The following is a 19,222-nucleotide window of genomic DNA, read 5'->3' as shown; positions in this document are numbered from 1 at the left end:
GTAATCCCTTACTAATCAGAGAGCATCTATGGCATAGGGAACACTTAAAGTGGTATGTGAGTGGAAAGAAAAAGGTTTAGAACCACTGGTTTAACCTTTCCCTGTAACTCTGTTCCTGTAGTCCCGACAACATCCAAGTAAATCTTCCCTGCTCTCTTTCTATCTTATTGATATTTTTTTCTATAATTAGGTGACCAAAACTGCACACATTACTCCAAATTTGGCCTCTTCAATGTCTTATGCAACTTTAATATAACATCGCAACTCCTCTACTCAATACTTTGATTTATGAAGACCAATATGCCAAAAGCTCTAACAACCCTATCCACCTGTGACACTACTTTGATGGTCTTCCAGATCAGATGATCCAAAATGTCCACCTTCTTCCACAAATCCCCTCCACCACCATTAACTCAGCCTTCACTTACACCTCTTCCATTTCCCATTCATCTGCCCTGGCTCCCTCTGCCCCCAGACGCAACAAAAACAGGATTCCCATTGTCCTCACCTATCATCACACCAGCCTCTGCCTTGAACATATTATAGAACACTCCAGGCCCTTTGGCCCTCAATGTTGTGCTGACCCATATATTCCTCAAAAAAATACTAAATCCTCCCTACCCTGTAACCCTCTATTTTTCTTACATCCATGTGTCTAAGAGTCTCTTCCAGAACTTACAACAGGACCCCACTACCAGACACATCTTCTCCAGTCCTCCCGTCTCCGGCTTCTGTAGGGACCGCTCCCTCCGTGACACCCTCGGGCACTCATCCATCCCCTATCGTCCCCCCAGCACCTTCCACCCTCTGTGGCCTAAGGAGATGCCACACTTGTGCTCACACTTCCTCCCTCACCACAATCTGGGACACCAAACAGGCTTTTCAAGTGATGCAACACTTCACTCGTGTATCTGCAGGACTGATTTACTGCATCCGGTGATCCCTTTGTGGACTATTCTCCATTGGAGAAACTGGGCGCAGATCGGGAGATCGCTATGCTGAGCATCTTTGCTCTGTCCACCCCTATAACAGAGACCTCCCAGCAGCCAACCATTTCAGTTCCACATCTCACTCCCATACAAACATGGCTTCATGCACCAAGACCAGCCGTAAATGAGAAATAACACCTGATTTTCTGTCTTGGCAGTCTACAGCAGGGTGGTATTAACATTGACTTTTCCATTCTCCCTTCCTTCCCCATGTCTTCATTCCCTCAGCTCTCTACACCTTTCCCTCTCTATTCCATGAGCCATTCCTCCTCCCCTTGCTTGCTGCTATACCCTCTCTCCCTTCTCCACCTATTACCACCTGCTTTGTAACCATGCCTCTCTGTTTCCTGTTTATTTGGTAACCTACTGACATTTTTCCATACTTTGATGAAGTGCTCAACCACAAAACATCATTATGTATCTTTGGTATATAAAGGACATTTTGACCTGCTGAGTTTCCCCAGCATTGTGTTTTTACCTAAACTCAATCAGACTCATTCTTACTTTGCATTTTATTTCTTATTAAACATTTATTTTCTGATTTGCTGTCAGTTTGTTTACATCTCTACCTTGAGTACTGCTTTTTACACTGCTGATAATTAGAAATTCTCTCTGGCCCACGTGAAAAAGAATCTCAGGGTTGTATATGATGTCATGCATGTGCTCTTGACAATAAATCTGAACTTTCATCTTTGGACAGGTATTTAGGCTTGAGAATGGGACGGGGAATTGAAATGGATTGTCACTGGGAAATCCCGCTATTCTATCGAGTTGCATCACTCTCTGGAAATAGAAGTGCCAATGCAGGAAAAAAAAACTCCAATTGTTCACTTGGCCAGTGACATCATGGACACCAGTAAGGACATCTACAAGAGGTGGTGTCTGAAGATCCTTAAGGATCCTCACCACACTGCTACCATCAGGAAGGAGGTACAGGAGCCTGAAGATGAGCACCCAGCACAAGGACAGCTTCTTCCCGGCTGCCATCAGATTTCTGAATGGACAATGAACCACAAACACTACTTCACTTTCTCATCTTTTGTTGCACTATTTATTGATTCTTGAAATGTAATCTATAGCAATATTTGCACTGTAATGCTGTGCTACAAAACACATTTTGTGACATGTTCATGGCAGGAAAGCCTGATACTGCGTATGTTTAAAATTGCTCCCTCTCTGCCTGAAGAGAGGGGGAGTAGAGTGTGTTTGGAGTGGGAGTATTGGTCCAATATTGATATGGAAAAACCAGCTGAGTTCCTCTTGCATTTCGTTGTGTTTACGACAACCACATCGTCTTGATGAAGGGCTCCAGCCCGAAACGCTGGTGATGTATCTTCCCCATTGCTACATAAAGGCACTGTTTGACCTGGAGAGTTCCTCCAGCATTTTGATCACTGAACCACGGTGTCACCAGACCGTGAGTTGTCCCTCCAACCACAGCGTCTGCAGCCTATGGTGTTTCACTGCCTTCCTGTGGCGAAGTGAGGGGGAGAAGGCTGCTCGTCACGGTTCATGCCCACCGGCGGTGGGGCAGAGGACTGTCCGCCCTACGGGCACCCACAACGACGGGCCGGTCACAAACCTGGCCATCTGAGCACACGGAGCCGACTGGCAGGCACGTTCCGGGCTGAGGGGAGGGTCCCGCATTACGGGGCCCTGAGGCGGGGTCGGAGGCGACAAGGGGCCGCAGTGGGGGCAACGGGCGAGTTCCGCATGGGAATGGGAGAAAGCGCTCAACGTTTCTTTTCTATGCAATAACCTACAGTTCTGCAAAGCAGCTGCGGCAGGTAGAGGCTCCACCGGCTCCGCTCTGCGGGCGACGGTCGAGCGAGACCTCGCGAGACTCTCACGCTCCGCCCCTTCCCTTCCCTCGTCCCGCCGCTGCCATTGGCGCTCACAGGGGGGCGGGGGGCATTGGAGGAAAGGCTGCGGATGCGGGCGGGTAAGTTGTTTCCAGCTCGAACTTTCCATCGGGTGTGAGTAGTCGGGAGGGGGACGTGAAGGGTGCACACCCCGGGAGGGGAGGACGTAGAGTCTTTGGGTGAAGGGTGCACACCCCGGGAGGGGAGGACGTAGAGTCTCTGGGTGAAGGGTGCACACCCCGGGAGGGGAGGACGTGGAGTCTCTGGGTGAAGGGTGCACACCCCGGGAGGGGAGGACGTGGAGTCTCTGGGTGAAGGGTGCACACCCCGGGAGGGGAGGACGTAGAGTCTCTGGGTGAAGGGTGCACACCCCGGGAGGGGAGGACGTAGAGTCTCTGGGTGTAGGGTGCACACCCCGGGAGGGGAGGACGTAGAGTCTCTAGGTGAAGGGTGCACACCCCGGGAGGGGAGGACGTAGAGTCTCTGGGTGAAGGGTGCACACCCCGGGAGGGGAGGACGTAGAGTCTCTGGGTGAAGGGTGCACACCCGGGAAGGGGAGGACGTAGAGTCTCTGAGTGAAGGGTGCACACCCCGGGAGGGGAGGACGTAGAGTCTCTGGGTGAAGGGTGCCCACCCCGGGAGGGGAGAACGTAGAGTCTCTGGGTGAAGGGTGCACACCCCGGGAGGGGAGGACGTAGAGTCTCTGGGTGAAGTGTGCACACCCCGGGAGGGGAGGACGTAGAGTCTCTGGGTGAAGGGTGCACACCCCGGGAGGGGAGGACGTAGAGTCTCTGGGTGAAGGGTGCACACCCCGGGAGGGGAGGACGTAGAGTCTCTGGGTGAAGGGTGCCCGCCCCGGGAGGGGAGGACGTAGAGTCTCTGGGTGAAGGGTGCACACCCCGGGAGGGGAGGACGTAGAGTCTCTGGGTGAAGGGTGCACACCCCGGGAGGGGAGGACGTGGAGTCTCTGGGTGAAGGGTGCACACCCCGGGAGGGGAGGACGTGGAGTCTCTGGGTGAAGGGTGCACACCCCGGGAGGGGAGGACGTGGAGTCTCTGGGTGAAGGGTGCACACCCCGGGAGGGGAGGACGTAGAGTCTCTGGGTGAAGGGTGCACACCCCGGGAGGGGAGGACGTAGAGTCTCTAGGTGAAGGGTGCACACCCCGGGAGGGGAGGACGTAGAGTCTCTGGGTGAAGGGTGCACACCCCGGGAGGGGAGGACGTAGAGTCTCTGGGTGAAGGGTGCACACCCGGGAAGGGGAGGACGTAGAGTCTCTGAGTGAAGGGTGCACACCCCGGGAGGGGAGGACGTAGAGTCTCTGGGTGAAGGGTGCCCACCCCGGGAAGGGAGAACGTAGAGTCTCTGGGTGAAGGGTGCACACCCCGGGAGGGGAGGACGTAGAGTCTCTGGGTGAAGGGTGCACACCCCGGGAGGGGAGGACGTAGAGTCTCTGGGTGAAGGGTGCACACCCCGGGAGGGGAGGACGTAGAGTCTCTGGGTGAAGGGTGCACACCCCGGGAGGGGAGGACGTAGAGTCTCTGGGTGAAGGGTGCCCGCCCCGGGAGGGGAGGACGTAGAGTCTCTGGGTGAAGGGTGCACACCCCGGGAGGGGAGGACGTAGAGTCTCTGGGTGAAGGGTGCACACCCCGGGAGGGGAGGACGTGGAGTCTCTGGGTGAAGGGTGCACACCCCGGGAGGGGAGGACGTGGAGTCTCTGGGTGAAGGGTGCACACCCCGGGAGGGGAGGACGTGGAGTCTCTGGGTGAAGGGTGCACACCCCGGGAGGGGAGGACGTGGAGTCTCTGGGTGAAGGGTGCACACCCCGGGAGGGGAGGACGTAGAGTCTCTGGGTGAAGGGTGCACACCCCGGGAGGGGAGGACGTAGAGTCTCTGGGTGAAGGGTGCACACCCCGGGAGGGGAGGACGTAGAGTCTCTAGGTGAAGGGTGCACACCCCGGGAGGGGAGGACGTAGAGTCTCTGGGTGAAGGGTGCACACCCCGGGAGGGGAGGACGTAGAGTCTCTGGGTGAAGGGTGCACACCCGGGAAGGGGAGGACGTAGAGTCTCTGAGTGAAGGGTGCACACCCCGGGAGGGGAGGACGTAGAGTCTCTGGGTGAAGGGTGCCCACCCCGGGAGGGGAGAACGTAGAGTCTCTGGGTGAAGTGTGCACACCCCGGGAGGGGAGGACGTAGAGTCTCTGGGTGAAGGGTGCACACCCCGGGAGGGGAGGACGTAGAGTCTCTGGGTGAAGGGTGCACACCCCGGGAGGGGAGGACGTAGAGTCTCTGGGTGAAGGGTGCCCGCCCCGGGAGGGGAGGACGTAGAGTCTCTGGGTGAAGGGTGCACACCCCGGGAGGGGAGGACGTAGAGTCTCTGGGTGAAGGGTGCACACCCCGGGAGGGGAGGACGTAGAGTCTTTGGGTGAAGGGTGCCCGTCCCGGGAGGGGAGGACGTAGAGTCTTTGGGTGAAGGGTGCCCGCCCCGGGAGGGGAGGACGTAGAGTCTCTGGGTGAAGGGTGCACACCCCGGGAGGGGAGGACGTAGAGTCTCTGGGTGAAGGGTGCACACCCCGGGAGGGGAGGACGTAGAGTCTCTGGGTGAAGGGTGCACACCCCGGGAGGGGAGGACGTAGAGTCTCTGGGTGAAGGGTGCACACCCGGGAAGGGGAGGACGTAGAGTCTCTGGGTGAAGGGTGCCCACCCCGGGAGGGGAGAACGTAGAGTCTCTGGGTGAAGGGTGCACACCCCGGGAGGGGAGGACGTAGAGTCTCTGGGTGAAGGGTGCCCACCCCGGGAGGGGAGAACGTAGAGTCTCTGGGTGAAGGGTGCACACCCCGGGAGGGGAGGACGTAGAGTCTCTGGGTGAAGGGTGCCCACCCCGGGAGGGGAGGACGTAGAGTCTCTGGGTGAAGGGTGCCCACCCCGGGAGGGGAGGACGTAGATTCTCTGGGTGAAGGGTGCACACCCCGGGAGGGGAGGACGTAGAGTCTCTGGGTGAAGGGTGCACACCCCGGGAGGGGAGGACGTAGAGTCTCTGTGTGAAGGGTGCACACCCCGGGAGGGGAGGACGTGGAGTCTCTGGGTGAAGGGTGCACACCCCGGGAGGGGAGGACGTGGAGTCTCTGGGTGAAGGGTGCACACCCCGGGAGGGGAGGACGTGGAGTCTCTGGGTGAAGGGTGCACACCCCGGGAGGGGAGGACGTGGAGTCTCTGGGTGAAGGGTGCACACCCCGGGAGGGGAGGACGTAGAGTCTCTGGGTGAAGGGTGCACACCCCGGGAGGGGAGGACGTAGAGTCTCTGGGTGAAGGGTGCACACCCCGGGAGGGGAGGACGTAGAGTCTCTGGGTGAAGGGTGCACACCCCGGGAGGGGAGGACGTAGAGTCTCTGGGTGAAGGGTGCACACCCCGGGAGGGGAGGACGTAGAGTCTCTGGGTGAAGGGTGCACACCCCGGGAGGGGAGGACGTAGAGTCTCTGGGTGAAGGGTGCACACCCGGGAAGGGGAGGACGTAGAGTCTCTGAGTGAAGGGTGCACACCCCGGGAGGGGAGGACGTAGAGTCTCTGGGTGAAGTGTGCCCACCCCGGGAGGGGAGAACGTAGAGTCTCTGGGTGAAGGGTGCACACCCCGGGAGGGGAGGACGTAGAGTCTCTGGGTGAAGGGTGCACACCCCGGGAGGGGAGGACGTAGAGTCTCTGGGTGAAGGGTGCACACCCCGGGAGGGGAGGATGTAGAGTCTCTGGGTGAAGGGTGCACACCCCGGGAGGGGAGGACGTAGAGTCTCTGGGTGAAGGGTGCCCGCCCCGGGAGGGGAGGACGTAGAGTCTTTGGGTGAAGGGTGCACACCCCGGGAGGGGAGGACGTGGAGTCTCTGGGTGAAGGGTGCCCGCCCCGGGAGGGGAGGACGTAGAGTCTTTGGGTGAAGGGTGCACACCCCGGGAGGGGAGGACGTAGAGTCTTTGGGTGAAGGGTGCCCGCCCCGGGAGGGGAGGACGTAGAGTCTCTGGGTGAAGGGTGCACACCCCGGGAGGGGAGGACGTAGAGTCTCTGGGTGAAGGGTGCACACCCCGGGAGGGGAGGACGTAGAGTCTCTGGGTGAAGGGTGCCCGCCCCGGGAGGGGAGGACGTAGAGTCTTTGGGTGAAGGGTGCACACCCCGGGAGGGGAGGACGTGGTGTCTCTGGGTGAAGGGTGCACACCCCGGTAGGGGAGGACGTGGTGTCTCTGGGTGAAGGGTGCACACCCCGGGAGGGGAGGACGGAGAGTCTTTGGGTGAAGGGTGCACACCCCGGGAGGGGAGGACGTAGAGTCTCTGGGTGAAGGGTGCCCGCCCCGGGAGGGGAGGACGTAGAGTCTTTGGGTGAAGGGTGCACACCCCGGGAGGGGAGGACGTAGAGTGTCTGGGTGAAGGGTGCACACCCCGGGAGGGGAGGACGTAGAGTGTCTGGGTGAAGGGTGCACACCCCGGGAGGGGAGGACGTAGAGTCTCTGGGTGAAGGGTGCACACCCCGGGAGGGGAGGACGTAGAGTCTCTGGGTGAAGGGTGCACACCCCGGGAGGGGAGGACGTAGAGTCTCTGGGTGAAGGGTGCACACCCGGGAAGGGGAGGACGTAGAGTCTCTGGGTGAAGGGTGCACACCCCGGGAGGGGAGGACGTAGAGTCTCTGGGTGAAGGGTGCCCACCCCGGGAGGGGAGGACGTAGACTCTCTGGGTGAAGGGTGCATACCCCGGGAGGGGAGGACGTAGAGTCTCTGGGTGAAGGGTGCACACCCCGGGAGGGGAGGACGTGGAGTCTCTGGGTGAAGGGTGCACACCCCGGGAGGGGAGGACGTGGAGTCTCTGGGTGAAGGGTGCACACCCCGGGAGGGGAGGACGTGGAGTCTCTGGGTGAAGGGTGCACACCCCGGGAGGGGAGGACGTGGAGTCTCTGGGTGAAGGGTGCACACCCCGGGAGGGGAGGACGTAGAGTCTCTGGGTGAAGGGTGCACACCCCGGGAGGGGAGGACGTAGAGTCTCTGGGTGAAGGGTGCACACCCCGGGAGGGGAGGACGTAGAGTCTCTGGGTGAAGGGTGCACACCCCGGGAGGGGAGGACGTAGTGTCTCTGGGTGAAGGGTGCACACCCCGGGAGGTTAGGACGTAGAGTCTCTGGGTGAAGGGTGCACACCCGGGAAGGGGAGGACGTAGAGTCTCTGAGTGAAGGGTGCACACCCCGGGAGGGGAGGACGTAGAGTCTCTGGGTGAAGGGTGCCCACCCCGGGAGGGGAGGACGTAGAGTCTCTGGGTGAAGGGTGCACACCCCGGGAGGGGAGGACGTAGAGTCTCTGGGTGAAGGGTGCACACCCCGGGAGGGGAGGACGTAGAGTCTCTGGGTGAAGGGTGCACACCCCGGGAGGGGAGGACGTAGAGTCTCTGGGTGAAGGGTGCACACCCCGGGAGGGGAGGACGTAGAGTCTCTGGGTGAAGGGTGCACACCCCGGGAGGGGAGGACGTAGAGTCTCTGGGTGAAGGGTGCCCGCCCCGGGAGGGGAGGACGTAGAGTCTTTGGGTGAAGGGTGCACACCCCGGGAGGGGAGGACGTGGAGTCTCTGGGTGAAGGGTGCCCGCCCCGGGAGGGGAGGACGTAGAGTCTTTGGGTGAAGGGTGCACACCCCGGGAGGGGAGGACGTAGAGTCTTTGGGTGAAGGGTGCCCGCCCTGGGAGGGGAGGACGTAGAGTCTCTGGGTGAAGGGTGCACACCCCGGGAGGGGATGACGGAGAGTCTTTGGGTGAAGGGTGCACACCCCGGGAGGGGAGGACGTAGAGTCTCTGGGTGAAGGGTGCCCGCCCCGGGAGGGGAGGACGTAGAGTCTTTGGGTGAAGGGTGCACACCCCGGGAGGGGAGGACGTAGAGTGTCTGGGTGAAGGGTGCACACCCCGGGAGGGGAGGACGTAGAGTGTCTGGGTGAAGGGTGCACACCCCGGGAGGGGAGGACGTAGAGTCTCTGGGTGAAGGGTGCCCACCCCGGGAGGGGAGGACGTAGAGTCTCTGGGTGAAGGGTGCATACCCCGGGAGGGGAGGACGTAGAGTCTCTGGGTGAAGGGTGCACACCCCGGGAGGGGAGGACGTGGAGTCTCTGGGTGAAGGGTGCACACCCCGGGAGGGGAGGACGTGGAGTCTCTGGGTGAAGGGTGCACACCCCGGGAGGGGAGGACGTGGAGTCTCTGGGTGAAGGGTGCACACCCCGGGAGGGGAGGACGTGGAGTCTCTGGGTGAAGGGTGCACACCCCGGGAGGGGAGGACGTAGAGTCTCTGGGTGAAGGGTGCACACCCCGGGAGGGGAGGACGTAGAGTCTCTGGGTGAAGGGTGCACACCCCGTGAGGGGAGGACGTAGAGTCTCTGGGTGAAGGGTGCACACCCCGGGAGGGGAGGACGTAGTGTCTCTGGGTGAAGGGTGCACACCCCGGGAGGGGAGGACGTAGAGTCTCTGGGTGAAGGGTGCACACCCGGGAAGGGGAGGACGTAGAGTCTCTGAGTGAAGGGTGCACACCCCGGGAGGGGAGGACGTAGAGTCTCTGGGTGAAGGGTGCACACCCCGGGAGGGGAGGACGTAGAGTCTCTGGGTGAAGGGTGCACACCCCGGGAGGGGAGGACGTAGAGTCTCTGGGTGAAGGGTGCACACCCCGGGAGGGGAGGACGTAGAGTCTCTGGGTGAAGGGTGCACACCCCGGGAGGGGAGGACGTAGAGTCTCTGGGTGAAGGGTGCACACCCCGGGAGGGGAGGACGTAGAGTCTCTGGGTGAAGGGTGCCCGCCCCGGGAGGGGAGGACGTAGAGTCTCTGGGTGAAGGGTGCACACCCCGGGAGGGGAGGACGTAGAGTCTCTGGGTGAAGGGTGCACACCCGGGAAGGGGAGGACGTAGAGTCTCTGGGTGAAGGGTGCACACCCCGGGAGGGGAGGACGTAGAGTCTCTGGGTGAAGGGTGCCCACCCCGGGAGGGGAGAACGTAGAGTCTCTGGGTGAAGGGTGCACACCCCGGGAGGGGAGGACGTAGAGTCTCTGGGTGAAGTGTGCCCACCCCGGGAGGGGAGGACGTAGAGTCTCTGGGTGAAGGGTGCCCACCCCGGGAGGGGAGGACGTAGATTCTCTGGGTGAAGGGTGCACACCCCGGGAGGGGAGGACGTAGAGTCTCTGGGTGAAGGGTGCATACCCCGGGAGGGGAGGACGTAGAGTCTCTGGGTGAAGGGTGCACACCCCGGGAGGGGAGGACGTAGAGTCTCTGGGTGAAGGGTGCATACCCCGGGAGGGGAGGACGTAGAGTCTCTTGGTGAAGGGTGCACACCCCGGGAGGGGAGGACGTGGAGTCTCTGGGTGAAGGGTGCACACCCCGGGAGGGGAGGACGTGGAGTCTCTGGGTGAAGGGTGCACACCCCGGGAGGGGAGGACGTGGAGTCTCTGGGTGAAGGGTGCACACCCCGGGAGGGGAGGACGTGGAGTCTCTGGTTGAAGGGTGCACACCCCGGGAGGGGAGGACGTGGAGTCTCTGGGTGAAGGGTGCACACCCCGGGAGGGGAGGACGTAGAGTCTCTGGGTGAAGGGTGCACACCCCGGGAGGGGAGGACGTAGAGTCTCTGGGTGAAGGGTGCACACCCCGGGAGGGGAGGACGTAGAGTCTCTGGGTGAAGGGTGCACACCCCGGGAGGGGAGGACGTAGAGTCTCTGGGTGAAGGGTGCACACCCGGGAAGGGGAGGACGTAGAGTCTCTGAGTGAAGGGTGCACACCCCGGGAGGGGAGGACGTAGAGTCTCTGGGTGAAGGGTGCCCACCCCGGGAGGGGAGAACGTAGAGTCTCTGGGTGAAGGGTGCACACCCCGGGAGGGGAGGACGTAGAGTCTCTGGGTGAAGGGTGCACACCCCGGGAGGGGAGGACGTAGAGTCTCTGGGTGAAGGGTGCACACCCCGGGAGGGGAGGACGTAGAGTCTCTGGGTGAAGGGTGCACACCCCGGGAGGGGAGGACGTAGAGTCTCTGGGTGAAGGGTGCCCGCCCCGGGAGGGGAGGACGTAGAGTCTTTGGGTGAAGGGTGCACACCCCGGGAGGGGAGGACGTGGAGTCTCTGGGTGAAGGGTGCCCGCCCCGGGAGGGGAGGACGTAGAGTCTTTGGGTGAAGGGTGCACACCCCGGGAGGGGAGGACGTAGAGTCTTTGGGTGAAGGGTGCCCGCCCCGGGAGGGGAGGACGTAGAGTCTCTGGGTGAAGGGTGCACACCCCGGGAGGGGAGGACGTAGAGTCTCTGGGTGAAGGGTGCACACCCCGGGAGGGGAGGACGTAGAGTCTCTGGGTGAAGGATGCACACCCCGGGAGGGGAGGACGTAGAGTCTCTGGGTGAAGGGTGCCCGCCCCGGGAGGGGAGGACGTAGAGTCTTTGGGTGAAGGGTGCACACCCCGGGAGGGGAGGACGTGGAGTCTCTGGGTGAAGGGTGCACACCCCGGGAGGGGAGGACGTGGAGTCTCTGGGTGAAGGGTGCACACCCCGGGAGGGGAGGACGTAGAGTCTTTGGGTGAAGGGTGCACACCCCGGGAGGGGAGGACGTAGAGTCTCTGGGTGAAGGGTGCCCGCCCCGGGAGGGGAGGACGTAGAGTCTTTGGGTGAAAGGTGCACACCCCGGGAGGGGAGGACGTAGAGTGTCTGGGTGAAGGGTGCACACCCCGGGAGGGGAGGACGTAGAGTGTCTGGGTGAAGGGTGCACACCCCGGGAGGGGAGGACGTAGAGGCTCTGGGTGAAGGGTGCACACCCCGGGAGGGGAGGACGTAGAGTCTCTGGGTGAAGGGTGCCCGCCCCGGGAGGGGAGGACGTAGTGTATTTGGGTGAAGGGTGCACGCCCCGGGAGGGGAGGACGTAGAGTCTCTGGATGAAGGGTGCCCGCCCCGGGAGGGGAGGACGTAGAGTCTTTGGGTGAAGGGTGCACACCCCGGGAGGGGAGGACGTAGAGTGTCTGGGTGAAGGGTGCACACCCCGGGAGGGGAGGACGTAGAGTCTCTGGGTGAAGGGTGCACACCCCGGGAGGGGAGGACGTAGAGTCTATGGGTGAAGGGTGCCCACCCCGGGAGGGGAGGACGTAGAGTGTCTGGGTGAAGGGTGCACGCCCCGGGAGGGGAGGACGTAGAGTCTCTGGGTGAAGGGTGCCCGCCCCGGGAGGGGAGGACGTAGAGTCTCTGGGTGAAGGGTGCACACCCCGGGAGGGGAGGACGTAGAGTGTCTGGGTGAAGGGTGCACACCCCGGGAGGGGAGGACGTAGAGTCTCTGGGTGAAGGGTGCACACCCCGGGAGGGGAGGACGAAGAGTCTCTGGGTGAAGGGTGCACACCCCGGGAGGGGAGGGCGTAGAGTGTCTGGGTGAAGGGTGCACACCCCGGGAGGGGAGGACGTAGAGTCTCTGGGTGAAGGGTGCACACCCCGGGAGGGGAGGACGTAGAGTGTCTGGGTGAAGGGTGCACACCCCGGGAGGGGAGGACGTAGAGTGTCTGGGTGAAGGGTGCACACCCCGGGAGGGGAGGACGTAGAGTCTCTGGGTGAAGGGTGCACACCCCGGGAGGGGAGGACGTAGAGTCTCTGGGTGAAGGGTGCACACCCCGGGAGGGGAGGACGTAGAGTCTCTGGGTGAAGGGTGCACACCCCGGGAGGGGAGGACGTAGAGTCTCTGGGTGAAGGGTGCACACCCCGGGAGGGGAGGACGTAGAGTCTCTGGGTGAAGGGTGCACACCCGGGAAGGGGTGGACGTAGAGTCTCAGGGTGAAGGGTGCACACCCCGGGAGGGGAGGACGTAGAGTCTCTGGGTGAAGGGTGCCCACCCCGGGAGGGGAGGACGTAGAGTCTCTGGGTGAAGGGTGCCCACCCCGGGAGGGGAGGACATAGAGTCTCTGGGTGAAGGGTGCACACCCCGGGAGGGGAGGACGTAGAGTCTCTGGGTGAAGGGTGCCCGCCCCGGGAGGGGAGGACGTAGAGTCTTTGGGTGAAGGGTGCACACCCCGGGAGGGGAGGACGTAGAGTGTCTGGGTGAAGGGTGCACACCCCGGGAGGGGAGGACGTAGAGTCTCTGGGTGAAGGGTGCACACCCCGGGAGGGGAGGACGTAGAGTCTCTGGGTGAAGGGTGCACACCCCGGGAGGGGAGGACGTAGAGTCTCTGGGTGGAGGGTGCACACCCCGGGAGGGGAGGACGTAGAGTCTCTGGGTGAAGGGTGCACACCCGGGAAGGGGAGGACGTAGAGTCTCTGGGTGAAGGGTGCACACCCCGGGAGGGGAGGACGTAGAGTCTCTGGGTGAAGGGTGCCCACCCCGGTAGGGGAGAACGTAGAGTCTCTGGGTGAAGGGTGCACACCCCGGGAGGGGAGGACGTAGAGTCTCTGGGTGAAGGGTGCCCACCCCGGGAGGGGAGGACGTAGAGTCTCTGGGTGAAGGGTGCACACCCCGGGAGGGGAGGACGTAGAGTCTCTGGGTGAAGGGTGCACACCCCGGGAGGGGAGGACGTAGAGTCTCTGGGTGAAGGGTGCCCACCCCGGGAGGGGAGAACGTAGAATCTCTGGGTGAAGGGTGCACACCCCGGGAGGGGAGGACGTAGAGTCTCTGGGTGAAGGGTGCCCACCCCAGGAGGGGAGGACGTAGAGTCTCTGGGTGAAGGGTGCCCACCCCGGGAGGGGAGGACGTAGATTCTCTGGGTGATGGGTGCCCGCCCCGGGAGGGGAGGACGTAGAGTCTTTGGGTGAAGGGTGCCCACCCCGGGAGGGGAGGACGTAGAGTCTCTGGGTGAAGGGTGCCCACCCCGGGAGGGGAGAACGTAGAGTCTCTGGGTGAAGGGTGCACACCCCGGGAGGGGAGGACGTAGAGTCTCTGGTTGAAGGGTGCCCACCCCGGGAGGGGAGTACGTAGAGTCTCTGGGTGAAGGGTGCCCACCCCGGGAGGGGAGGACGTAGATTCTCTGGGTGAAGGGTGCACACCCCGGGAGGGGAGGACGTAGAGTCTCTGGGTGAAGGGTGCACACCCCGGGAGGGGAGGACGTAGAGTCTCTGGGTGAAGGGTGCACACCCCGGGAGGGGAGGACGTGGAGTCTCTGGGTGAAGGGTGCACACCCCGGGAGGGGAGGACGTGGAGTCTCTGGGTGAAGGGTGCACACCCCGGGAGGGGAGGACGTGGAGTCTATGGGTGAAGGGTTCACACCCCGGGAGGGGAGGACGTGGAGTCTCTGGGTGAAGGGTGCACACCCCGGGAGGGGAGGACGTAGAGTCTCTGGGTGAAGGGTGCACACCCCGGGAGGGGAGGACGTAGAGTCTCTGGGTGAAGGGTGCACACCCCGGGAGGGGAGGACGTAGAGTCTCTGGGTGAAGGGTGCACACCCCGGGAGGGGAGGACGTAGAGTCTCTGGGTGAAGGGTGCACACCCCGGGAGGGGAGGACGTAGAGTCTCTGGGTGAAGGGTGCACACCCGGGAAGGGGAGGACGTAGAGTCTCTGGGTGAAGGGTGCACACCCCGGGAGGGGAGGACGTAGAGTCTCTGGGTGAAGGGTGCACACCCCGGGAGGGGAGGACGTAGAGTCTCTGGGTGAAGGGTGCACACCCCGGGAGGGGAGGACGTAGAGTCTCTGGGTGAAGGGTGCCCGCCCCGGGAGGGGAGGACGTAGAGTCTTTGGGTGAAGGGTGCACACCCCGGGAGGGGAGGACGTGGAGTCTCTGGGTGAAGGGTGCACACCCCGGGAGGGGAGGACGTAGAGTCTCTGGGTGAAGGGTGCACACCCCGGGAGGGGAGGACGTAGAGTCTCTGGGTGAAGGGTGCCCGCCCCGGGAGGGGAGGACGTAGAGTCTTTGGGTGAAGGGTGCACACCCCGGGAGGGGAGGACGTAGAGTGTCTGGGTGAAGGGTGCACACCCCGGGAGGGGAGGACGTAGAGTGTCTGGGTGAAGGGTGCACACCCCGGGAGGGGAGGACGTAGAGTCTCTGGGTGAAGGGTGCACACCCCGGGAGGGGAGGACGTAGAGTCTCTGGGTGAAGGGTGCACACCCCGGGAGTGGAGGACGTAGAGTCTCTGGGTGAAGGGTGCCCGCCCCGGGAGGGGAGGACGTAGAGTCTTTGGGTGAAGGGTGCACGCCCCGGGAGGGGAGGACGTAGAGTCTCTGGGTGATGGGTGCCCGCCCCGGGAGGGGAGGACGTAGAGTCTCTGGGTGAAGGGTGCACACCCCGGGAGGGGAGGACGTAGAGTGTCTGGGTGAAGGGTGCACACCCCGGGAGGGGAGGACGTAGAGTCTCTGCGTGAAGGGTGCACACCCCGGGAGGGGAGAACGTAGAGTCTCTGGGTGAAGGGTGCCCACCCCGGGAGGGGAGGACGTAGAGTGTCTGGGTGAAGGGTGCACGCCCCGGGAGGGGAGGACGTAGAGTCTCTGGGTGAAGGGTGCCCGCCCCGGGATGGGAGGACGTAGAGTCTCTGGGTGAAGGGTGCACACCCCGGGAGGGGAGGACGTAGAGTGTCTGGGTGAAGGGTGCACACCCCGGGAGGGGAGGACGTAGAGTCTCTGGGTGAAGGGTGCACACCCCGGGAGGGGAGGACGTAGAGTCTCTGGGTGAAGGGTGCACACCCCGGGAGGGGAGGACGTAGAGTGTCTGGGTGAAGGGTGCACACCCCGGGAGGGGAGGACGTAGAGTCTCTGGGTGAAGGGTGCACACCCCGGGAGGGGAGGACGTAGAGTGTCTGGGTGAAGGGTGCACACCCCGGGAGGGGAGGACGTAGAGTGTCTGGGTGAAGGGTGCACACCCCGGGAGGGGAGGACGTAGAGTCTCTGGGTGAAGGTTGCACACCCCGGGAGGGGAGGACGTAGAGTCTCTGGGTGAAGGGTGCACACCCCGGGAGGGGAGGACGTAGAGTCTCTGGGTGAAGGGTGCACACCCCGGGAGGGGAGGACGTAGAGTCTCTGGGTAAAGGGTGCACACCCCGGGAGGGGAGGACGTAGAGTCTCTGGGTGAAGGGTGCACACCCGGGAAGGGGAGGACGTAGAGTCTCAGGGTGAAGGGTGCACACCCCGGGAGGGGAGGACGTAGTGTCTCTGGGTGAAGGGTGCCCACCCCGGGAGGGGAGGACGTAGAGTCTCTGGGTGAAGGGTGCCCACCCCGGGAGGGGAGGACATAGAGTCTCTGGGTGAAGGGTGCCCGCCCCGGGAGGGGAGGACGTAGAGTCTCTGGGTGAAGGGTGCACACCCCGGGAGGGGAGGACGTAGAGTCTCTGGGTGAAGGGTGCACACCCCGGGAGGGGAGGACGTAGAGTCTCTGGGTGAAGGGTGCACACCCCGGGAGGGGAGGACGTAGAGTCTCTGGGTGAAGGGTGCACACCCCGGGAGGGGAGGACGTAGAGTCTCTGGGTGAAGGGTGCACACCCGGGAAGGGGAGGACGTAGAGTCTCTGGGTGAAGGGTGCACACCCCGGGAGGGGAGGACGTAGAGTCTCTGGGTGAAGGGTGCCCACCCCGGGAGGGGAGAACGTAGAGTCTCTGGGTGAAGGGTGCACACCCCGGGAGGGGAGGACGTAGAGTCTCTGGGTGAAGGGTGCCCACCCCGGGAGGGGAGGGCGTAGAGTCTCTGGGTGAAGGGTGCCCACCCCGGGAGGGGAGGACGTAGATTCTCTGGGTGAAGGGTGCACACCCCGGGAGTGGAGGACGTAGAGTCTCTGGGTGAAGGGTGCATACCCCGGGAGGGGAGGACGTAGAGTCTCTGGGTGAAGGGTGCACACCCCGGGAGGGGAGGACGTGGAGTCTCTGGGTGAAGGGTGCACACCCCGGGAGGGGAGGACGTGTAGTCTCTGGGTGAAGGGTGCACACCCCGGGAGGGGAGGACGTGGAGTCTCTGGGTGAAGGGTGCACACCCCGGGAGGGGAGGACGTGGAGTCTCTGGGTGAAGGGTGCACACCCCGGGAGGGGAGGACGTAGAGTCTCTGGGTGAAGGGTGCACACCCCGGGAGGGGAGGACGTAGAGTCTCTGGGTGAAGGGTGCACACCCCGGGAGCGGAGGACGTAGAGTCTCTGGGTGAAGGGTGCACACCCCGGGAGGGGAGGACGTAGAGTCTCTGGGTGAGGGGTGCACACCCCGGGAGGGGAGGACGTAGAGTCTCTGGGTGAATGGTGCACACCCGGGAAGGGGAGGACGTAGAGTCTCTGGGTGAAGGGTGCACACCCCGGGAGGGGAGGACGTAGAGTCTCTGGGTGAAGGGTGCCCACCCCGGGAGGGGAGAACGTAGAGTCTCTGGGTGAAGGGTGCACACTCCGGGAGGGGAGGACGTAGAGTCTCTGGGTGAAGGGTGCCCACCCCGGGAGGGGAGGACGTAGAGTCTTTGGGTTAAGGGTGCCCACCCTGGGAGGGGAGGACGTAGATTCTCTGGGTGAAGGGTGCACACCCCGGGAGGGGAGGACGTAGAGTCTCTGGGTGAAGGGTGCATACCCCGGGAGGGGAGGACGTAGAGTCTCTGGGTGAAGGGTGCACACCCCGGGAGGGGAGGACGTGGAGTCTCTGGGTGAAGGGTGCACACCCCGGGAGGGGAGGACGTGGAGTCTCTGGGTGAAGGGTGCACACCCCGGGAGGGGAGGACGTGGAGTCTCTGGGTGAATGGTGCACACCCCGGGAGGGGAGGACGTGGAGTCTCTGGGTGAAGGGTGCACACCCCGGGAGGGGAGGACGTAGAGTCTCTGGGTGAAGGGTGCACACCCCGGGAGGGGAGGACGTAGAGTCTCTGGGTGAAGGGTGCACACCCGGGAAGGGGAGGACGTAGAGTCTCTGGGTGAAGGGTGCACACCCCGGGAGGGGAGGACGTAGAGTCTCTGGGTGAAGGGTGCCCACCCCGGGAGGGGAGAACGTAGAGTCTCTGGGTGAAGGGTGCACACCCTGGGAGGGGAGGACGTAGAGTGTCTGGGTGAAGGGTGCCCACCCCGTGAGGGGAGGACGTAGAGTCTCTGGGTGAAGGGTGCCCACCCCGGGAGGGGAGGACGTAGATTCTCTGGGTGAAGGGTGCACACCCCGGGAGGGGAGGACGTAGAGTCTCTGGGTGAAGGGTGCATACCCCGGGAGGGGAGGACGTATAGTCTCTGGGTGAAGGGTGCACACCCCGGGAGGGGAGGACGTGGAGTCTCTGGGTGAAGGGTGTACACCCCGGGAGGGGAGGACGTAGAGTCTCTGGGTGAAGGGTGCACACCCCGGGAGGGGAGGACGTAGAGACTCTGGGTGAAGGGTGCACACCCGGGGGTGGGGGGGGGGGCGGGTGGGGAAACAACATGGACTCTCTGGGTGAACGGTGCAGACCCTGTAGTGACATGATCTCTATGGGTGAAGGGTGCACACCTTGGGGTGGGACGTGTATTCTGCATAAATGTTGCTCACCCCGGAGGGATCGTGTACAGTCTGGGTGAATAGTGAAAAGCCCTGGGATCTCATCCTTTTAGGAAGAAAAAAATACTGCCGGAGTCACACCATAGGAAGTAATATGGAAGTCCATAAAGAACGGGCCTTGTTGCATTAGGGGTGATTAAATCACCTGGTTCAAATGGGAGGCAACGTTAGATTTTACTCTGACTCACTGTTGCTTTAAAAATTATATCTCATAAAACTATTGGAAATCCTCATCTGGTCTTCCTAATGAGAGATGTTGTTGTCTCACAAAGTCTCAATTATCCTCTGAATTGTTCTGGACTGTTAGTTCCTGGCCATGTCTGTCATATCCAACTCTTGAAAAAATACATTAAAAATGATATAAGGTGGGGGAAAAAACCAGTTACCTGTAGACCAGTGTTTTTAACTGGGATGATGGGGGAAGAGCTAGAAATAACAATTAGAAGTGTAAATTGATCTGAGAGAACCTCTATGGGTATACTGAAAGGAAATTGTGCTTTAATAACATGATATCAGGTATAGTTACTGTATAAGTAGATTTATAAAGGCATTTGGGTTCTATGTAGCAGGTTTTGTCATCAACATTAAATACAATGGAATGAACAGCTGTACAGTAGCATAGCAGTGTGGTTAGAAAAATTAGCTACTTAACATTGGAGGAAAGTGTACAGTGGAAGCTTCTGTTCATTGATACTAAATTCGCAGATGACTCAAACTTAGTGATGACCTGTGAGGATACTAACATTCTTCACAGGGACCTGATCGCACTAGGTGAATGTGCGGCAGGTTACGTTTACTGGTGAGAAATAGAAAGTTGTTTTTGGTTGGATGAATGAGAAGCGGGAAGCAAGAGGGCACAATTCTGAAAGGTTTATAAGAACAGAAGTCTAGATCAATGTGTGTAATTGGTTGAAAGTGACAGGATGAGAAATTGATTTTGTAAAAGCTTGAAGGATCTTGGGTAGTATAAGTGGGCGAA

General features: G+C 61.9%; 1 protein-coding gene across 2 annotated transcripts in view; it reads left to right on the top strand.

Moving 5' to 3' along the window:
- The first annotated feature begins 2,852 nt into the window (after window positions 1-2,852).
- Window positions 2,853-19,222, top strand: part of ccnh (cyclin H) — a 64,201-nt gene continuing 47,831 nt past the window's right edge. The window contains exon 1 of one of the 2 annotated variants that reach the window (XM_069890477.1): window positions 2,853-2,931. The gene's annotated coding sequence lies outside the window, so the exon portion shown is untranslated. The other variant, XM_069890486.1, reaches the window with a different exon arrangement.

Source organism: Narcine bancroftii, chromosome 1, assembly GCF_036971445.1.
Source record: "Narcine bancroftii isolate sNarBan1 chromosome 1, sNarBan1.hap1, whole genome shotgun sequence".
Lineage (NCBI taxonomy): Eukaryota > Metazoa > Chordata > Chondrichthyes > Torpediniformes > Narcinidae > Narcine > Narcine bancroftii.
Note: the sequence above shows the minus strand (reverse complement) of the source record. Positions and strands in the feature narration are given on the sequence as shown.